We start from the raw sequence: 6,094 nt of genomic DNA, 5'->3' as shown, positions 1-6,094 counted from the left end.
GTCACAGAGGAGCGCATTTCCATTGTCGACCACTTGGACGAGTGGTAGAACCTTCCGACATGAGGCTTGGTGAGCGTAAGATAAACACCGCCCTTCTGCCCACAGACGGGACAATCGGGACCGACCGACCGCCGCGTCGTCCTCTACAAACGGCGTCAACTGGACGCGGTTTGGAGGGTCGCAGGGTCAACACAGCTGACGTTGCGGGGCTGAGCGACACTCCCCGTTCCAGTCGTGCCACCGAGCTAACGCCTGCAATCGAACCCAGGCCTCCCGCACGGCAGTTAGCAACAGTCACCACTCAGCTACGGAGGCAGAAAAACGCTTGGTAATTACTGCCATTACTTTTACGTTCCTGATGGACGGTAATCTGGCTTGGTAATTATGTTGCAAAACAGTGTCAAGTATCCGTCTCGCTTGTAAGAGCGGTGCAGCATTCAGTAGAAGTTACTTCCTGGAGTGCCATCGCGATAACAGCCTAGTCTTGCTCAACGGCCAGGTGCACGTCTACCCAATTTATCCAAACGCAAGTAGGCGACCCACAGTTTAACGTGGAATCCGAGCCACGTATCGCGCCTGGTAAATCTTGACACAACTGAGAGGCGAAGGCTAGCTTAAGGGCCTCCGGAAAGGCTCAAAATCATGAAAAGTTCAATTTTTACTTTTTTGCGTTTTCTGAATCTGCAGACTATTACCTTTTAATAGATATATGATTTATTCAATTCCGAAGACTACAACTATTTTTAAATTTTTTTTGAAATGTGTTCTACATGGGCGTGATCCACTGTGGCGCTGTTAAACTGCTGTCAAATGGTGTTATTATTAACGTCCGTGTTCATCAGGTACATTTTAGTGATGTGAGATAAAGTATGTGTTGTGGCTAACCTGTGATGGTTCAATATATATCGCTGGTGTGATTGTCGATTGTTTCATGTTTATTTACTCTGTCGTTATCTCGAAAATATTCGTAATTAATTCTGTTTCTTGAGTCTCTGTTTTGTTGAAGTATAATAATGAGTAAAAGTAAAGTTATTAGAAATCCTCTGAAGGCTTTTTAAGAAAAGGAGAAATGTTGGAAAGCCAAAGGTATGTGTTATTACTGTAAACAATAAAGACGATAACCAAGTGAGTGAACCTAACCTCTCAAGTACACCTGCCCATAGCAGTCAAAGTGGGAAAGAAAATACTTCACAGAAGAAGCTTGGTTCAATGAGTGAAAACTATGAATGTTTTATGGGCGAATCGGATGTGAATGCAATATTTGATATGTCGGTTCTCAAAGGAATTTTTTCAAATTGTGTAAGATGTATTCATTGTAGTGAAGTTGGTCTGGAACTCTCCATAATAAAGCACGTAGGACTTGCTAGTGAAATACAACTGAAATGTGGTAAGTGTTCATACATGACCACCTTTTGGAACAGTGTTGCAGTAACTGCAACTGAAGAAAATGGTAGCAAAATCTACGAACACAACAACGAGTGATGCTTGCTTTAGACAAGGAACGCCTTCGGGCTGCAGACAGGGCTGTAATGAGTCTAGAAATACAAGCAAGAGTAAACAGGAGGAGGAACAAGAGGAAGCTGGAGGAGGAGTTTGCAGAGGATGAAGATAATCCATCCTATGGACCTGGAATGCACTAAAAAGTTAATCCAATCTTTGTCGCTCGATTCCCAAAAATTTTATTTTCTCATACTAATTACATGTTTTCTAAGGATCTTCCAAACATATTTGTTTCAAACTTTCAGTAAATGTTACACGGTACCTTCTGCATAATTTAACACAGCCTTTTTCCAAAAAACTTCCTACCTCAAATACTTTGTGAGGAAATATGTGATTTATAAGCGTTATTTTAACATTGCAAGTATAAGGCGTTCCGGAGCCCCTTAAAGGCTGACTGAGACATTCCGTAATCCGACCGGGATTGAACCTCGCAGGCTTTAGTTTTCCAGACACGCGCTTTGCCGCTACGCCTCAAGACACAGCAGTGTAGTTCAACATGGCGTCCCACATTCACGTCCGCCTTATCTTCTCTCGCTGATTTTATGCAGGTAGAGACGGTATGGTTATGAAACAGAGCATGCATCTACTTGAGTTGGCACACTGCGGTTTCTTAATTTTGCGAAAGTCTAGGAACAATTCGTTAAAAGGAATCCAGTTCGGCTGTCTGACACCCTTTGGCAGGCACCCATTCTGCAGAATATTGACCCAACTTTATTCGTTAATTGGTTCTCGGTGATCCCCTTTTCCGCAACTAACGACACGCAACTCTGCGCCTGGCGGCTATGCAGGTGTGATGCACACCCAAAGTTGCTGCCGGTGCTTCTGCTGGTGCCTGGTGCTGTATACAGGGTGAAAAGTATTTAAACCGACAAACAAAACAAATATTTTTCCCTAATGTCATTTTTTCCTATGAGGAGTATTTAAACCGGTACAGGAAGATTTCTCTGGCGGCAAATTAATTACACCAACAAACACTTTTCCATTTTTTATGACCAAAACACAACACATTAAAACAACCCAAATTCAATTACAGCAGATTTTCAATAATGCCTCCACTGACACTTAAACAAAGCTTACACCGTCGGATCACGTTCTGTCTGACACGGGCAAAAAGCCCCAGGAGTGCCCTGAATTGTTCCTGCTGCTGCTACTATCCTGGCAACCAGATGCTCTTCTGATGCAACAGATGTTGCGTAAACAAGGTTGCGCATCTCTCCCCACACAACAAAGTCCAGAGGGCACATATCTGGGGATCGAGCAGGCCATGGTACAGGACCACCTCTGCCAATCCACGTTTCTGGGAACCGTCTATCCAGGAATCGACGCATACGACGACTGAAATGTGCCGGCGCCCCGTCATGTTGGAACCACATGCGTTGTCTTGTAAGGAGCGTGACGTCTTCCAGCAATTCTGGCAATGCTCTGGCGAGAAAATTGTAATAGTGCCTGCCATTTAATGGCCTAGGTAGCAGATACGCCCCAATTAAACAGTCCCCAACAACACCGCACTTGACGAGCGCTAGTAACTGTGGCATGTGCGTTATCCTCACTCCAAACATGCGACTTGTGCATGTTGAAGACTCCATCACGCCCGAACGTTGCTTCATCGGTAAACAATACAGAGGATGGAAATGTAGGATGCATTTCACACTGTTCCAGGTACCACTGCGAAAACTGTGCTCTGGGTGGATAATCAACTGATTCCATGTTGTGGACACGCTGTAATTGAAAAGGACGTAACAATTGCTCTCGAAGGACTGTTCTTACATTCGTCTGATTTGTCCCCACGTTACGTGCAGCTGCACGAGTGCTGATTGAAGGACCCCGCTCCACATGCTGCGAGACAGCTTCCTCAAACTGCAGCGTTCTTACCGTGCGACGGCGTCCCTGTCCAGGTAATCTGCTAAATGGCCCGGTCTCACGCAGGCGTCGGTACACAGGAGCAAAAAAGGTCTTATGATGCGGGATACGGCGATTAGGATATTGTTGGTAATAAACCCGCTGTGCAGCTCGTCCGTTGTGGTGCGCTACGTAGTACGCACCTACCATATCAGTGTACTCACTCCAGGTGTATCGCTCCAGTGGTAAACAGAGACAATGCACTACTACACTGGTGGACAGCAGTTGCCTACAACTGAAGAGCGTAATACGCACTCTAACAACTGAAGATCGTAATAGGGCCTCTAACAACTGAAGAGCGTAATACGGCCTCCACCGGTTTAAATAATCATCATAGGAAACTCCCAGAGTTTGTCGGTTTAAATACGTTTCACCCTGTATAAAGCTCTATTTCAGAAGCACACCTACCTGCACTCGCGTTCTCTGACAAAAGAAAAGCGGGCCAAATTGTACGAGACCTCATGGCGCTGTTTACTCCTGCTGCTGTTTTACAAATGACGCCATAAAAGCTACGGCCTTCTTCGCTGCCCAACAGACCCCACCTGTTACAGGGACACTCGGGCGCCGGCGATTTCTCTCTCGCGTGCCTCCACTCGGGTGTATATCTTCGGCACACTGCGACACGTCCCAGAGTGTCTTGGCACTTTCTGGGCAGAAAACATCACCGTTAGAGCACAGTACCGAAGCAATTTATCTCCATTTTTACGTCCTTATAAGAACTTGCATCCAAAATTGACAACTCAACATGTCTAAATTGTAGAAACTGCCTATTCCTGCAACCTACCTCTAAACCACATGACAGGCGCTTCACGAATCGTCGTATTATGTTTCTTCCGCAATTTCTTATTTTGCACTTAACAATCAAGTCTTTCGCAGAGGATTCACACAACGACTCTTCGACTATTTTATCTACATCTACATTTATATTCCGCAAGCCACGCAACGGTTTGTGGCGGAGGGCACTTTACGTTCCACTGTCATTACCTCCCTTTCCTGTTCCAGTCGCGTATGGTTCGCGGCAAGAACGACTGCCGGAAAGCCTCCGTGCGCGCTCGAATCTCTCTAATTTTACATTCGTGATCTCCTCGGGAGGTATAAGTAGGGGGAAGCAACATATTCGATACCTCATCCAGAAACGCACCCTCTCGAAACCTGGCGAGCAAGCTGCACCGCGATGCAGAGCGCCTCTCTTGCAGAGTCTGCCACTTGAGTTTGTTAAACATCTCCGTAACGCTATCACGCTTACCAAATAATCCTGTGACGAAAGGCGCCGCTCTTCTTTGGATCTTCTCTATCTTCTCTGTCAACCCGACCTGGTACTTATCCCACACTGATGAGCAATACTCAAGTATAGGTCGAACGAGTGTTTTGTATGCCACCTCCTTTGTTGATAGACTACATTTTCTAAGGACTCTCCCAATGAATCTCAACCTGGTACCCGCCTTACCAACAATTAATTTTATATGATCATTCCACTTCAAATCGTTCCGCACGCATACTCCCAGATATATTACAGAAGTAACTGCTACCAGTGTTTGTTGCGCTATCATATAATCATACAATAAAGGATCCTTCTTTCTATGTATTCGCAATACATTACATCTGTCTGTGTTAAGGGTCAGTTGCCACTCCCTGCACCGAGTGCCTATCCGCTGCAGATCTTCCTGCATTTCGCTGTAATTTTCTAATGCTGCAACTTCTCTGTATACTACAGCATCATCCGCAAAAAGCCGCACGGAACTTCCGACACTATCTACTAAGTCATTTATATATATATTGTGAAAAGCAATGGTCCCATAACACTCCCCTGTGGCACGCCAGAGGTTACGTTAACGTCGGTAGACGTCTTTCCATTGAGAACAACATGCTGTGTTCCGTTTGCTACAAACTCTTCAATCCAGACACACAGCTGGTCTAATATTCCGTAGGCTCTTTCTTTGTTTATCAAGCGACAGTGCGGAACTGTATCGAACGCCTTCCGGAAGTAAAGGAAAATGGCAACTACCAGGGAGCCTGTATCTAATATTTTCTGGGTCTCATGAACAAATAAAGCGAGTTGGGTCTCACACGATCACTGTTTCCGGAATCCATGCTGATTTCTCGACAGTTCCATGGTAGAAAAGGAACAGCTACATCTTTCCGCGTGAGCTCCGATTTCCCTTGTTCTATTACGATGGGCATTTCTGCCTATGGAGGTGGGAGTCAACAAACCATTTTCGAGTTCGTGGAGAAAGTTGGTAACTGAAATCTCGTGATAAGATCTCGGCGCAATGAAGAACACCTTCCCTTCAATGAGTGCCACCCCCGACCGCCTGTCATATCCGAGTGAGGTGGCGCTGTGTCGGCACACTGGACTCGCACTCGGCAGGACACCGGTTCATATTCCCGTCCGGCCATCAGGATCTAGCTTTTTCCGTGGTTTCCCTAAATCGCTCCAGACAAATGCCGGGATGGTTCCTTTGAAAGGACACGGCCGATTTCCTTCCCCATACTCATATATAAGAAAGAAAGGCAAAAAAGATTCGTGGTCGTGCTCTGTCTTTAATGAGCCCGATGTCGACGGCATGTTAAACACTAACCTTCCTCCCTTCTTTTTCCCGTGACATTCTCTCCGCTATTTCACGATACTATACAACGAGCTGCCCTTCTTTGAACTTTCTCGACGTTTTGCGTCAATGGTATGTAGTAAAGATAC

Source organism: Schistocerca serialis, chromosome 9 (assembly GCF_023864345.2).
Source record: "Schistocerca serialis cubense isolate TAMUIC-IGC-003099 chromosome 9, iqSchSeri2.2, whole genome shotgun sequence".
NCBI classification, from domain to species: Eukaryota; Metazoa; Arthropoda; class Insecta; order Orthoptera; family Acrididae; genus Schistocerca; species Schistocerca serialis.
The sequence above is the reverse complement of the archived record's forward strand: the minus strand, read 5'-3'. Positions refer to the sequence as shown.